Here is a 16101-nt window from a genome sequence, read left to right on the forward strand (position 1 = left end):
TCTAAAAGGCAACCGACTATAATGATGGGTTGAGGGACATACATCCAATACTCCATCCCTCTTTGACCTCGTGTATCTACCAAACTGCCTAAAGATCTTAACATTAGGATCATCCTTGAATAGCCATCTGAAGGACTCAAGTGTTTGGATTTTCATGGGAGAGGAAATGTAGCAGCCTGGTTAATTTACCTGGATAACCCAATATTTCACTTATCTTTTAGCAGAGAACAGGGCTCAGAGGGGAACTGAAGGGAAAGACCAAACTGAAAGGAAGTTGACAGAAAAAGATGGGAAACAAGGATCCCTGCCCAGGCACATTCCTGGATGATCATGGAATGGCTTGAGGATGCTGGATCTTTCTTCGTATTATATCTCGAATGCCTAGCACAGGGTCTGGTGCTGAATGAACGAATAAAGGAATGAATGTGTGGGCATCAGGTGAGAGGGTGTTTAATAAGTGTTGATGGTGGGGGTAGCCTCAGAAAAATGACAGTAGAAGGATGGGGATAGAATGGGTGTATAGGGAATAAATTTGTTGAACAATTTTTAAGGGCAGTTCTCAAGGCCTGGAATTTGTTTTGCAAATAGTCCCACATAGTAGTTGCCTCTCACCAGGTCTGCTGAGTTTAGTTTAGCCAGGTCCTCTTTTATGGCTTTTCTTCCTGCACACCAGCCCGTGGTGTTACCCTGGTCTTCAGGGCCGTTGCATAGAACACCATCAATCACCGCAGTCCTCTGTCCAGCAGACGGTGCTGTTGTACTCCGACCTTGCTGACGATGGCAGCCCTCTTCCTCATAGTGGTTCATCCCAGGTTTTCATAATAAAAAGGTTCTCAGACATTTGGGCAAAGACTTTCTTTTTTTCCGAACTAGATGCAAAAATATCTCTTCACTTGGGGCCCACCCCTCATGTCTTTTCGAAGCAGCACAGAAAAAAAAAAAAAAAAGACATAGAAAATATTCACGTTTTCCTTGTTCTGGGAAACAAAACAAAACTAAACAAAGCAACAGCCCAGAGCTCTCAGAGATGGGATCCTAACACCTTTGGCTGAATTAAGCAGCTGGGGACAAGGAGGAGGTAATGGTGGTCAAGGGATCTCCAACACCCGGCTGCCATCCTGTTTTGGTTGAGGGCCCCAAGTAACACACTTGGTGGGAGGCCTGGGCCGAGCAGGATGGTCTTCCTCCCAGGGAGTCAGGGAGAACACAAGGCCATTGTGCAGCAAGGTGCAGGGGCTGCTGCAGGAAGGCTTGGGCCGCAGCTGTCCCCAAATGCCCACTGCCACGGAGTCCACAGAGCAGCACTGGCTGTGACCTCAAAGGGGCCGAGGAAGCTGCCACCCTGGCCTGGGGTCAAACTGTGTGTGGTGACAGGGAAAGAAATGTGGACTTTGGCTAAGTGCAGAGAGGAAATATGGGAATGCAGGAGAGAAGCCACCTGGGCTTGTTGAAGATTTACCACCAGTCAGGGAGGGCAATGTTTCTTGTCCCTCAAGATGTGGTTTAGGAAGCCCCAATCTGAGAAGTCTCCGTCTCTATTGGGTACCATCTCACTAAATAAAAGGAGCTATTTAGTGTGGGAGAAAACTACTTCTTGGGTTCATGCCACGGAGAGTTAAGGTACATCAAAGAAAGAAGTCATTTCACAAACACAGATTTCTCCTTGACTTGGATTGTTATAAAACTAATGTGCAACTAGGAATTACAGAAAAATCCTCAAAGGTAGAAATTACTTAGTGAAAATTCTTAATTATAGCTGTGAATGATGGCTAGCAGTTTGGGTTAGGGATGAGAATATCTGGGTTCGAGCCTACGATCTTCTATTTTGTAGTTCTAGTTGGATTTTAATATATCACAATGTCTCTGAGTCTCAGTTTCATTCTATAAAACGGGATGCTCGTTCCTATCTATCTCCCTAACTGGGTCGTTGAGGGCTGCATGTGGAAACCAGTTTGTCAGTTCTGAAGTTCAAATATTTATATTTGCTAGGGATCAGATCCTTTTCCTCTCATCCCCAAAATGCCTCCCTGCCACAGTACAGAATACAGAGGTTTTACACATAGTAAATACTAGAACAAAACAGATAAAAAACAAACAAAAAAATGTGTGTGATTATGGAGCAAACATCACGATGGAATGATTTTACACGTAATGAACAATGGAACATTCCCAAATCCTGTTCCCAATCCTATACAGTTGATGTTCCAAAGCCCAGCCAGCTAGTTGCACATTATTACAAAGCCCCGCATTCAGGAATCTCCAACATTTAGCTTTTTCATAGCTTGATCTGTTGCTTCTTAGCTGATTAATACAGATATAAACCAGAAAAGACTGGTGTGTGACCTCAGAAGGTTGAACAAATAATATTCCATCCAGGTTGTAATTACACAAGAAATATAACGAAGACAAACATGAGACCATTTGTAACAACCCCTCAATGCTGATAGGAAACTGTTCATGTCAAATCGATTTCTATAGAAAGTAGAACAAATAGGAATTAAACTCTTACGTACCTAAAAATATGAAGTAAGACTTTAGGAAATATAATTTAACTTCTATAGCTGACCGAAATGCTTGAGGAACAGAAAAAAAGAAAACACAACAGGAAAAAAAAATTACATTGTTAAAGACTTTAAGTTTTTCAGAAAATCCCAAAAGTGAGCTGCCTTGAATTCTTATGAGACAGAATAGAAACAAATTCAGATATGTTCACGTTAAAATAAGTCCAAAATTCTTTCCTGCACATGTTTTTAGGTTACATCTACCTGGCCAAAGGGAATACAGAATTAGATAAGTGGCTGGTGAAATAAATCCACATAAAGGAACCAAATAATCATTCAGTCCAATAACGGAAAGCAAATATTAAAACCAGGCTTTTTGCTTTGTTTTTGTGCCTCCCCTGCTCTATATTGTCCTTCTCCCCCACAAGAGCAGTTTTAAGCTCTTGTGCAGTTTTAAGCTCTTGTCTCCTACCTCTTTCCGTTTTGCGGATCCTTGTTATGCCTGGCGTGAATGCAATGGCCACTGGACCTGGGCATGCAAGGGAATTCTGAAGCAAAAACTGCAGGAGCTACCTAAAAACCTCTTAATCACCAAAATTAATTCAACTTCTAAATAAATGTCCAGGGTTCAAGAGTTAGGTAAATACTCAGCAGGGTGATAAACTATTATGTAGCCATTTAAATCAATGGAAATGCTTACAATACAATGCAAGGAAGAATTAGTAGAGGTCAAAATACGATTGTACACAATCTGCAGCCTATGTACAAGTAGAAGGTAAAATGTAGTAAGAAAATATGTGGATGGTTAACTGTCATATGCTTGCTGATAATTTGCTAATTTTAATACTGTTTTAAATTGTATTTTAAAATATTCATGTTGCTTTTTCTCAGGTTAAAAATAATGGTTGTTCAGACTGCCATTTTGCTCTCCATAAAAAAGAAAAAAAATCCAGGATCTCTTTCATGTCCAGTATGAGGGCAGGTCTTTTTACTTTCTAGTACACACGGAAAGCTTTTGTCTTCATGCTGGTTAATGTTTTTCTCTGGATGATGTCCAAAGTTCTGCTGCTGCCCTCCTAAGTGCAATGTTGCTGGAATTGAGCAAATATTTAATCGATTTAATCTTGAATAAGATTATTAAGCTTTCATTAAGCTCTTAAAATGTACATATGTGGTAAGTAGTGTCATAACATGTGCTATGATAGTTTTCCATTTCATTTAAATTTGATTTTTAAAATTAATTTGGCATTTCTAAAACACACTAAGAAAAGTGCTGATGGTGTAAAAAGAGAAACCAGAGCAGAGAAACTCCAGTAAACTCTTATGAGGCTCCCCAAAATCCTCTGGGTTTGGATTCAGTGAACATGTACCACACCAGGTATCATACTAGACTCATGTAATGACTTCTCACTCAACTTCCTCCTGACTCTATGTTGTGAGATTATCACCTCTGTTTTACAAATGAGCATACTGAGGCCCAAAGAAGTTCAGTCATTGGCAAAAGTCAGCAGGTTCGAGGCTGGATTTGAACTCCAGTCTTCTGATTTCATATCTGGGGTTTTTTTCTTTACAGTTCATTCCAATAAATTGAATTCAACAAATTTATCTTTTTTACATAAAGTTTTTTTTTCTGTGTGTTTTCCTTTCCAGTGGAAGTAATATCCCACAAAATAATCACATTTCAAAACAAATATGAGATACAAGGAAGGCAAAAAATTAAAAAAAGATAATAAAACATAAGACTAGAAAGAAATGAGGGCCATAGGGCACTAACATAAGCCGACAAAGGATTGCTATAAAATTATTTCATTCTTAACAAACCAAGGTATGTCAGAGCAAGCGTAAGGACCTGACCCACAGTGGGTACATTAGTGTCTACCTGACTAACGTAAGTCTGGGCATGGTCTGTTACCTCTGCCAGTTGTCAAAGGTCTCTGCGCTGACAGGTTTAAAACAAGGATCTTCTGCTTGTCTAAGCAGTGGAGTGGTCCTGCCCAAGGGAGTGAGCCAAGTGCCATTTCTCTCGATGGTGACTTCTTGGAGCCATAGGGACTGACACACTCTTAGTTCCGAGTGGCCCAGCATTGTGGATAGGCACGAGGGCAGGAGAAGGGGAGAAGGAATCAAATTGCTTTCATAAAAGGAGGAACTAAAATATCAGTAGGATTCGTTATCTTTACGAGAGGTAGTTAGGGATGGTGAGGAAAAATAGAAGTTACCTCAGAAGATCAGCAGGTAGCACACCTGGGTGTTAGTCCTGGGTTTTTCACTGAGGAGCTGGGTGAGTTTGGGCAAATTAGAATACACTTCCATTTTAGGCTTCCATTTGCATGTATAAAATGAGGAGATTGAATTTCATAATCTACTATCTCTCTCAACTCCCATCTCTCTTTTTAAAGTGTGTTTTGCCAGGAATCCCTAATTTGCCAATAGATTCAAGGATTCAAGATTGAGGTAAATCTAAAACCTTTGCTGACTTGGGGCACTTCAAAGTTTGGGAGGAAAAAAAGTACCTTTCCCTCAAACATCAAATGGCAATTTTTCTTCATCCAGATGATCCTGGCTTGACTGGATCATCAACAATATTTTTGAGAGAACTGAAACTTCATGAACTTTCCCTTAAGCCAGGCTCAAGAAATGCTTAAAATAAATAAATATTATGGAGCTGGAGAAATAAAAAAAAAAAAAGAACTGGTAAAAAGGAACCTTCCATAGACAAGACTAGACTGAAATCCCACAGAAGTCCTCTGAATAAGAGGATATAGGGGTGAGTGGAAACCGGAGAAAGATTCATCCATTTATTCAACAAATGGGTGTTTACCAAATTCAAGACTTCATGCTGGATGGTTAAAAGATAGTATTTGATTACAGATAACTGTCTTCCAAGAGTTTTAAGTTCAGAGGTGATACAAAAACATACATAAATACAATAATACAGGATAAAAAAGATTAACTTTCATTTGAAATAGAGGTACAGATAAAAGTGCTACATCGTAAAGATGAAGGCACAACACCTTCTGATCAAAATGTCAGGAAACGGCATTTGAATTGAAAGCACAATGTGAGCTCACGGAAAGGAGACGAGGTGAAGGGGGTGAAAGACAGTCCCACTTGTAAACTGTACCATTTCCAACCCAGAGCAAAATCAGAATTTAAAGATCCTCTGATCTTCCTGGGGACCTCAGACCCAGCCTGCCATCCTTGAGTCCTGAATTGTTCTGTGGGTGAAAGCAGAGCTTCTGTTCTGAGGTCATCTGGCTGTTTGGGTCCTGTGGTCATATTAAGGTTTTATGAAAGAAAGTTAAATAATGTTGCAATGACATACTGAAGTGATTAAAAGTTAAGAGGGAGTTAGGTTCTAACTTAGTTCAGGAATATGTTTGAAGGAAGGCTTCTTGTTTTTTTTTTTTTTTTCAGTTGTCTAAAGATGGATCCAGTCGCAGGGGGATGTAGTGGGAAGAGTCCAGGATTTAGGGTGAAGTCCAGCTCCAGAGCTCACTCATATTAAGACTTAAGCACATCACCCACTACTTTAAGCCTTAGCTTTTTTTTTATCTGTAAAATGGGTTTTATAGACCCTGCTTTGTCTACCCCACTAGATTCTTACAGGGATCAAATTAAATGAGGTCACATTTAAGTTAGCACTTTCCTCCTTCCTAACAGCAGATATGTGTCTTGTGCGTCTTTATTTCGTTAACCTCTAAGCCATAATGTTGCATATACCAGACACCTGATAATTTATGTTCGATCGTGTTGCCCTTTAACTGAGCCACACTGAGCACTGCTATGGCCTTTTCTATGAGTGTGGATTTGACTGCCTCAGTGGCTTATTTATCCCTTTGGCCCCTCACCCCAACGTGAGCTTCCCTGATGAAGTACAACGTGGTCTTCTTCAGCTGTAATGATTCATCAATACACCGTTCATCAATACACACACAATGTCATTTATCATATAAAAGGATTTGCCATTCAGGAGCCTAGGGTCTGTTCTGTGTTAGCTAACAGCTCTCTACCATGGGACGGCTTAGAACACTGCTCAGCAGGAAATCATGTTGTAAATGATTTGTTTTATTTTAGTCTTGTCATCCTGTGTAGCTCTGCACTGCTTTATCTGGGCGGTGGAAAGAGCTCCGGGTGAGAGTGGCCAGGATCAAGCGGGTGTTCTCTCACTTCATCACATTTGGCACATTTTCTCACTGGACAAATCCAGTGGACATTTTGCAGACCTGCTAATCTCAGGAAGACTGAAGTTTTTAGAAGGTCACTCTTCATATTTAGGGGTAAGTGGCAAGGGGAGGAAACGCTCACTACTGTTTGGGTTGTGTTTTCTTAGCTTGGCAAAGAATTATGACTTAATGGGATTGATTAATGGCTAGCACGGGAGACACAGTCCAGTAGTTTGTGCTGAATGAGGCTGAGTACCTATTTTGCTTTTCAATCTTTCAAAATCTTTAGCAATTATAAAATATGTACTTCCCCAGTTTACTTTTGGGAGTAGATTATACCACAAAGAAATGTGCTTTGAGTAGAACTCCACGTACTATCTCTGATGTCCTTCAGAGAATATCACCCCCAAATAATGGTATGTCTAATTTCATAGAGATAGTGAGGCTTAGGCATTTAAACTCTCTTGAAATGGCTTTCTGAAATTCTATCATTTGATTTGATATTTGCTTCTATAACATTTCATTAGGGAAGGATAGATTGTCAGACTGACATGGTGGAGAAGTCAGCACCTTAGTAAGAAGAGATAAGACTCAGGGTGTGAGTGCCCAGAGGTTTGGCCCCACTCATTCAACCTTGGCATACTCTGTTATGATGGTTAGGTGGGTTCTAATGATCTTTCCAGAGCCCCTTCCCAGCTAAAGTGTAAGTCCCTTAATAGTGGGAATTAGATCTTATCCATATTTTGGTTTCTCTGTTGAGAGTGGTTTAATATGCTAGTTGCTGCTGCTTATGAATGTTTTACTCATCAACATATACATTTATGCAACAAATAATGGAATGTGTTCTAAACAGAAAAGCTACTGATGTGAGCCAAACCAAGCTCCTGCCTTTATGAAGCTTGCTTTCTAGTGGTAGAGAAAGCAATCCGTGAATAATCCAGTAAATATATTTGATATTGTATTAGGTTGTCATGAGTGCTATGAAAAACATGAAGCAGGTTAAAAGGATAGAGTCACAAGAAGCACCGTTTTAGGAGTACTGCTTTAGATCAGGCAGCCAAGAAAGGTCATTCAGAGGAAGTGACATGTGAGCAGAGATCTGAACAGAGAGAGGAAGGGCACCATGCAGACGGATGTCTAGGGAAGTGCATTCCAGACAAATGGACACAGCAAATACAAAGGCACTGTGGGGTTGTGGTTAAGGAATTGGTCTCTGGAGCTGGGTTGGCTGGGTTCAAATCCTGGCTTTGCCACCTATATCTCTGCATGAAATAATAATGATGATAATAGTTGGTATTCTTTAAGTACTTACCACGTGTCAGTGAAAATGCTAAGCCTCTTACATGGCACTCTTAAGTTTCACATCAACTCTACAAAATTAGTATGATTATTAATCCCATTCCACCAAAAAGGAAACGAGGCAAAAAGAGGTTAGTAAAGGGTGGCGCCAAAATCCAACCCCTGCAATTTGAATCGAGAGCCAGTAGTTTTAACACAAAATAAAATGTGGGATGAGCAGAGCCAGATGTGGGAGAATTGGGATGTTTGCCCTTTGCAGTTTTTTCCTCTCCTGCCAATGACCTCCTCGCCTCCAACTCTGCTTAGGGCCTTCTGAGATGGTTTGGGAGGGGCGTACCCATGCACCACCACCTCTTGTTCTGGACCTTTCCCTACAAAAATCATTCCTGGTTTCCAACCCTTGGAGAATAGCCATCTTGGTCTAAGAAAACTGTCAGGCTAGGCTCAGCGAAAGTGCCAGTGGGAATTGTGATTTAGTAGAAATAGCAGGAAATTATAAGCCTTGGCTCTGAAAGTAAGCAGCTGTGTGACCTAGGCCAAGTCACTGGCTTTCTGAGCCTCAGTTTTCTCTGACATAAAATGGATTGATATTATTTCTATTGCCTACCTCATTTCATGCTATTTCTCCTGTGCAAACCAAATGAGGTTGTGTGTAATCACATAAAATATAAAATAACATATAAGCTGCATTTAAGCACAGGATATTGTTATCGATTTGCATACAAATCCTGGGATGTTTAACTTCTTGATTATTAGAATGTATCACTGTGACAAACTTCTGGCCCTGTTTTATATTTATAATATTTTCATCTCAGATGTTATGCCCTCTTACACCTTCCAATTCTTCAAATTTCCATTTCTCAAGATAATAAAATTGTTATTTGGACTTTCACCAAGAGTTTACTCTAAAACTGTTGCTTCTCTAGAAACTAGATAAATTAGAGCAGTTTGTACGTTTTGGAATGGAGGGTATTTGACTCTGTAATTTCTACCATATGCATTCATTTCATTTTACCAAAAAATCTCAGTTAACAAGCATTCTAGGAGGAACAAAAGGTTTTAAGTAACTAATTCTTGATTAATTAAAAACCAAAAATGAATTAGAAATCCCTTTCTCCTTTTATACTGTAGAAAACATATTTTATTTTGTTTTATTATTTTTGAGACAAGATCTTGCTCTGTCACCTAAGCTGGAGTGCAGTGGCTCAATCATAGCTCACTTCAGCCTTGAACTCCTGGGCTCAAGTGATCCTCTTTCCTCAGCCTTCCAAGTAGCTGGGACTACAGGCATGTGCCACCATGACTGGCTAAAAATACATTCTAAATACATCAGTTACTCCTCTGACTTAGGAGGTAGAGTCCAGTGAGGGTAACCAACCCTCTGTGTGTATGTGTGATTGTTTTATGGAGAACAGAATTGCTATTTTGAGCATCTCTGCTCAGTGTACAACACTGTATATGTAGTCATAGGCAACATACGAAGTTGAGTGAAAGATGAAATGACCTTAGGACAACACCTGGAATAGTGAAGATTTGTTACATATTAAAAGGACGTTAAAGGCTACATAGTGGTTAAGGGCTCAGGCTTCAACCCAACCACTTGGGTTGGAATCTTGGCTCGCTTACTTAGTAGCTCTGTGATGCTGGATAGGTTATTTAACTTCTCTGAGCCCCTAATTTCCTCTTTGGTAAAATGAGGATAATAATAATGATACCTTCTTCATAGAGTATTCAAGTAAAGGCAGTACCTGATACATAATAAGTGCCTTGTAAAGGTTGGAATCTTTGCTGTTGGTTGTGATGAACACTTACCCTGTCTTTAACATAGTAACTCACAACAACTCTATGAAGCTGTTACCACTATTATTTCTATTTTACAGATGAGCAAATTGAAGAGTAGTATAGTAAGATGCTTGCCTGAGGCCACGCTGCTAGAACAAATGGAACTGAGAACCCCTCCCGCATCAGCCTGGCTCCAAATCCAAGGTCCTAACCACCAACCTAAACTGCCCTGGTCACATATTTCCTGATCACAATCCTTCTTACCACCTACCTTATTTGTCATTATTTACCTTTCTTCCCAGGGTTAGAATGAACAATAAACATTTATGGAATGGGATGGTACTCAACACTCAAACTCTGAGATCTGATTGCTTGATTCCATTTAATTGAAGTTTTTGAGTATTATATGTTAGTAGACATGATCTTTTGAATAAATAACATGTTGGGAGTGGTCTTGAATAAATTATTCTAAATTTAATATTTCTTTCAATATTTAAATATTCTTTAAATATTTAGTGGCATCAAACCTACCAAAGTCATCACAAGATTTATCTTAAGGGATTTTATTCTGTTTGGCTTTGGAATACTTGGAAACTTTTTTTTCAGTGAATGTGCTTCTTAGAATATATTCTTCCAGAGGTCCAGGGTAAACTCTGAATGGTGCCTAGAACATTTCGCTCCCACTTGGGTGTATATTGACATCATTTGATGTGGGTGATGGATTGCTTAACGTGTGGCCCGTGAAGATGGAGGAATATAGTAGAAAAAGGTACGCACAATCAAGTCTGTTTTTTCCAGTAACGGCAATGGGTTATGGCTGCATTTTAAAGAGAAGGGGGAAAATTACTTTTCCATCCAAAAGTATAAAACTATGACTCATGCTGGAATCAGTCCAGAACGTGGGTCAAATAATCCAGATTGACAACTAAAGCGAAAGGATCTTGGGAAGACAAGGTAGAGAGCTGGAATGCAGGGACAGACATATAAGAAGCTTAGGTCCATTGGAAAAATGTGAACAAGTTAGAGAAAAATAATAAGAAAAGTAGAGTGTATAACCTTAAAAAAAAATCCAAAGAAATGCCTTTAAAATGACTTCCCTGATTTCCTTAGATAATCCTAGGAACTCCAAACTCCCTACCCAGCAAATTCATGGGATATCCAAAGAAAACCAACCCCTCCTTGTAAACAAAGTGGAAATTTCCTTCTTTCCAAAAGGGCCCCAGTCCCAGCCATAGAGGAAGCAAAGAGGCGAAAACACATTTCTGCCTGAAATGACCTCCTATTTTAAGAAAAAACAACAGCCCCAAAAGAAGGAAAGGAAAAACAAAGTTCCACCCAGAAGGAAATTGTATGTAAACAGCCCAAAGGGAGACCGAGACCTAGAGGGCTGGAATACTGAAATAAGCAATGAGCGAAAGGCATCATTAGCCTCTGACAATGTCAGAATCTGAACTTTGTGACAACTGCTTTGTGATTGACAAAAAGGGGTTGGGGTGGGAGGAACAAGACAAGAGCAAGCTGGTTGAAAAATCCTCTCTGCAGCATGGAAACTTTGATCTTTGAAGTTTGCCTATTTTTTTCAGGACTCTGCTAGTGTGTTACCCAGGGAAGATCAGCAACCACAAAATGTTGGCTATAATTTTCTGCAATTTGTCGCATGCCCTCTTCAAGCCCTGGTGAGATGGTTTTCTTTTGTTTTTAAGCTGAGAATAGTAGCAAGGTATAATAGTATAGGCAACATAAGAGCAAACTGGAGTCTTCCTTTAATTCTTTTAAGCCTGGAGGCTACATTAACCTGCAGGTGTACTTTTATTTTATTTTTTCTGCATATGTGTTGTGTTTGGCCTACATGGCATTAACTTTCCCCCCCTCTTTTTAGATCTAACATTTAAAAATCTAGAGATTCGGCCGGGCGCGGTGGCTCACGCCTGTAATCCTAGCCCTCTGGGAGGCTCAAGGTCAGGAGTTCGAGACCAGCCTGAGCAAGAGCGAGACCCCGTCTCTACTAAAAAATAGAAAGAAATGATCTGCATGGTGGCGCATGCCTGTAGTCCCAGCTACTCAGGAGGCTGAGGCAGAAGCATTGCTTGAGCCCAGGAGTTTGAGGTTGCTGTGAGCTAGGCTGACGCCACGGCACTTTAGCCCGGGCAACAGAGCCAGACTCTGTCTCAAAAAAAAAAAAAAAAAAATTCTAAAGATTCCAAGTAAAAATTTGAATTTCATTTATTAGATTCCTATGGGGTCACATTTCTGGAGTGAGTGCTCACTGCCCTGTTCAGGACATGGGCTTGCTGTTCCACCAGTCCACAACTGTTGGCTCCACTAGCTTTTGTTACCTGTTTGTCCCACCTGTGGGAATTTGTGTTGGGTTCTAAACTGATCCATATACATCTTTAGGAATATCCTCTGTTTAATCAAGGATTGCATCTTCCTGCTGAGAAGGATTCTAAGGCCGTGTCTGGGCTTGGCATATGGGTTATGATTGGTTGCTGGTGCTCTCTTTGGGCACAGAGGGAGCGGGTGGCAGTACATATGCCCTGTATCTGCCCTGTGTGATTCGTTAGATCTCTGGCATAATCCTGTCTTCATCTTATCTTTAGATAGGATGCAGCCAGCTTCTTAGCACACTTTCCCAATAGACATTCTCAAAATCTGGTAATGTTCATTTCTTCTCAAAACCTCTGAACAAAATTTTCTATATGTAATCTCATTGACTCTGTAGAAATCTTAATATGCCCACTTTTTTTTTCATGGACCCTCAACCACTTATAAGCAGCTCTTGGTAGAGTTCAGAGCCACAGATACGTTAAAGGGAATGCACTGGTAACTGTAGCACATGTTTTAAGATAGCATGTGAAGTAGTAGCCACTGCTGTGGCATCTATCTATCTATCTATCTATCTATATCTATCATCTATCTATATCTATCTATTTATCCATCCATTCTTTCAGCCATTTTCTGGGATGCCCCGCTGCTTTTCTCAGTGGCTTTCATATCCTCATCATGGTTCTCTACCTACTGCCCCTTGGCCAGCTCTTCTAATTCAGTGGAGGCCAGTATGTAACCAACCCTTTCACACAAAATGGCCTGCCAGAAGTCCAGGGGTGGGAACCACGGTGAGTTGCTTTTCAAAGGTCTCCGATCCTTAAATGAAACACTTTTGGTGTTTTCGGGGATTCTGTTGTTGGAGCCACAAGGACCCTTAAGAAAAACGCTTGGAGCCAGCTGGTCCTTGCCATCATTGCAACCCAAAGGGAGGAGCTCTGCGGGTTAGAAACTGCTCCCTGGATGCCTTGAAGTTACTTGTATTTCAAAAGAATTCAGCTTACCACCACTGTGGCTTTTAGCCTTTCTAATAAAGCAGTTTTTAAAAAAGCTAAAAACATAATCTGCCTTTTAAATCTGCTCTTCCTGCTGAGTCTAAATGGGGTTGCAGCAAAATGCCGGCATTAGAGTTCTCTGAAGTCAATCAGCTGAAATGGGGTTGCTTGGGGGTTTGAAATATATTTGAAAACACTCCAGGGGTGGTGCGAAATAACCGAACAAATGCGAATTACATGAAAGGAAGAAGCAGGTGGAGGTTTATAAAGCTAAAGAATTACTTGTATATTTTGGAAACATTAGAAATTGAGATAGGGATGCTGACCTTAGAAGTTCATCTATCTGATCATAAAAATGTTTTTCATTTTTGGCATTGAAAAAGATTGTGCTAGTGAACATGGCTTCAAATACACAGCCTGAAATAGCCCAGGATATATGGTATCCTTGAAGAAATACCCAAATACACAAAGAGGAACCGAGGCTAGAACATGTTAACAGGCAAGGATGGGTATTACTATCATGTCTTCTCAGCACTTTAAGTAGAGCAGCAGGATAGATTTTCTTCATCCTAATGAAAAGGTGGACAAGTTCTCTGAAAGTGGACTTTTTGGTAAGGCAAACTCTAGTTTTCTATTATGTCTTATGAAAAAAAATCAAGGTGAAAATTACCATGGCAAAAAATCTACTATAGATACACACATTTTTTTTTTATGAAGATAAGATTAAGAATGTGACATGCAGCACATTATACTCTTAATAGTTTCCTGAAAGGTAACATCTATGGATCAAAGTCACTTAGAATGAGGGTGGCCTATAAGGAAATAAATGTAAACTGTGGGTTACTCAAGAACAGTATAGCTTGTCTGGAGGGACATCTCCCTAAGGCATTAAGAAAGGAAAAAAAAAAAGTTTCCCAGTAAATTTGTTGGTTGGATTATATGAGCTGCTTTAAAATTTTACTTGGCCAAATGAAAAATTCTACACTTACAAGAGAGGATAATAACTTAGCAGTGTAAAACATACGGCCAAAAAATAAATCTCCGTGCAAGAGGGTCTTTGACATTGCCCTTCCTATATTGTTACCCCATATGGAATATATAGAGTGGATAAAGTTGCCAGAAGTTCTTGTTCTCATTGTTGGATGATGAATTGGAGGTATAAACTTGAAAATACAGATTCTGCCAGCACACAATTGCTTGTTACCCTTTGAAGGCCAACGTGTGTGCTGAAAGAAATGCCTCAGAACACTTGAGAAGGTGGATGCATATGAGTAAATTGCAAGGGATTGAGGCATTGGTTTGGATAAGAATGGAAAAATTCAGACGCTTAGCCAAGGCAGTTCCCAATGACTTTGATCTGGAGATCTCAGGAGAACGAGCTTGTGCCATTCCAGCATTTTCTGGTTTTGGCCAGGCAAAGCATATAGTAAAGAAATAAATACAAAATAAAACCCAAAGTTTTTAATGGGTTTTTAGAACTTCCACTTCTGGCTGCAAATGGGAGACAAAAGGCAAATAGATATTGTTTTAAAAATGCTAAGCCAGGCTTTTTCTAACCTCAGAAAAACATTGGGGTTTGATTAGGTTCAGATTTGGGGCAAGTTTCAGGATAGTGTTTGTTCTAGCAACTTCCTCCCCATCTCTGTGGAAAGTCTGTTGGAGTCTGTTGTGGTTCTGGAAGCCATACTCTGAAGGCTGTAGGCTGGGGCATCAAATGTGTCATTTGTACCTCTGCCCACGGTTCCTTCAATGTGTTCCTTGGACCTGGGCCTCCCCGAGCCGTGAGAGTCTGTTCATGACTGAGGAGAGCCTAGAGCCCTTCTTGTGTAATCTTGATGGTAGAGCCTCATTGTTTACCTCCCCCTCTAAGCATCTCCTGGTGTGTCGCTGTCCCCAGCTCCTTCAGATGGGCACTTGTCCCATTTCTGCCATCAGTTGAGCTTCATTCCACTGCTCTAAGCCTTACCTTGGATCTGGGGGTATTTCTTATGTTAAACCAGCAGGTTCTTCTGAATGATAATTCATTCAGCTCTGGAAATCCACTACTATCTGGGATATATCTTCTGGAAAGAAAAATGGTGGTGTCTGCTGTGAAATAAAAGGGGAACAGAGAAAATTAACATTTTGTGAGACTCTAATACGCTCTAGGCACTGTACTAGAAGCTTTAGGTAGAATCTCACTTGAACTTCACATCAATATAAGATAATTTATAACTCATATTGTAAAGATCAAAAGAAATAATTCATGTAAGACACTTAACACAAGGCATGGCACAGAGTAAGGACTCAATAAATGTTAGTCATTTTTATTGTTTCTTAAACTCTTTCCTCGGAAGGAAGGAACATATTAATCTGTGCCTTGTATTTAGGCTCTCTGACAATGCCTTGCTATTTATATGGCTCTGTGAATGTTGTTGAATGACTAAATGAATGGACTTTTGCCAGAAGTATCTTACTACTATTGCTGATTTTTTGGTTAACAAGATAAAATTTAACAGATTGATTTATGTCCCTTTATAAAACCATAGTTTTGAAGAAGAATCTGACATCAAAATTGTCCAGATAAGGCAACAATTTTTTCCTTATTTCATCTTTGTTTCTTTTTCTTCATCTTATGTGATCAGCCTTGAATTCTTATGAGCTATATACTTCTTATGCTTGGATGAAATACAAACATACTACTTAGATATCATTGCTTGATAAATCCAACCAGAAAATGCAATGTTTTGCAGACACAGAAACTAGCTTAAAATCAAGCCATGGGAATACAAAAGTAAGAGTGTGAGAAAATAGATTATTTCTTGGGGGGGGCAGGGGAAGGAAAGAATTCTAACCAATAGAGCCAATATAGGCAAATGTTGCAGGAACAGCAATGATTCGGAATGCAATTCTTAACCATAGTGGGGTAATGTGGAGTAATGGAAGAGCTTCAATCTCTAGCACTTCACCTCTCTCGGCCTCGGTTTTCTCATCTGTGAAATGAGATCATATAAAGTGATCCCAAAGACCTTCTAGCCCTAATACTAACACTGT

This window comes from Propithecus coquereli, unplaced genomic scaffold (assembly GCF_000956105.1).
Source record: "Propithecus coquereli isolate 6110/MARCELLA unplaced genomic scaffold, Pcoq_1.0 Scaffold108, whole genome shotgun sequence".
NCBI lineage: Eukaryota > Metazoa > Chordata > Mammalia > Primates > Indriidae > Propithecus > Propithecus coquereli.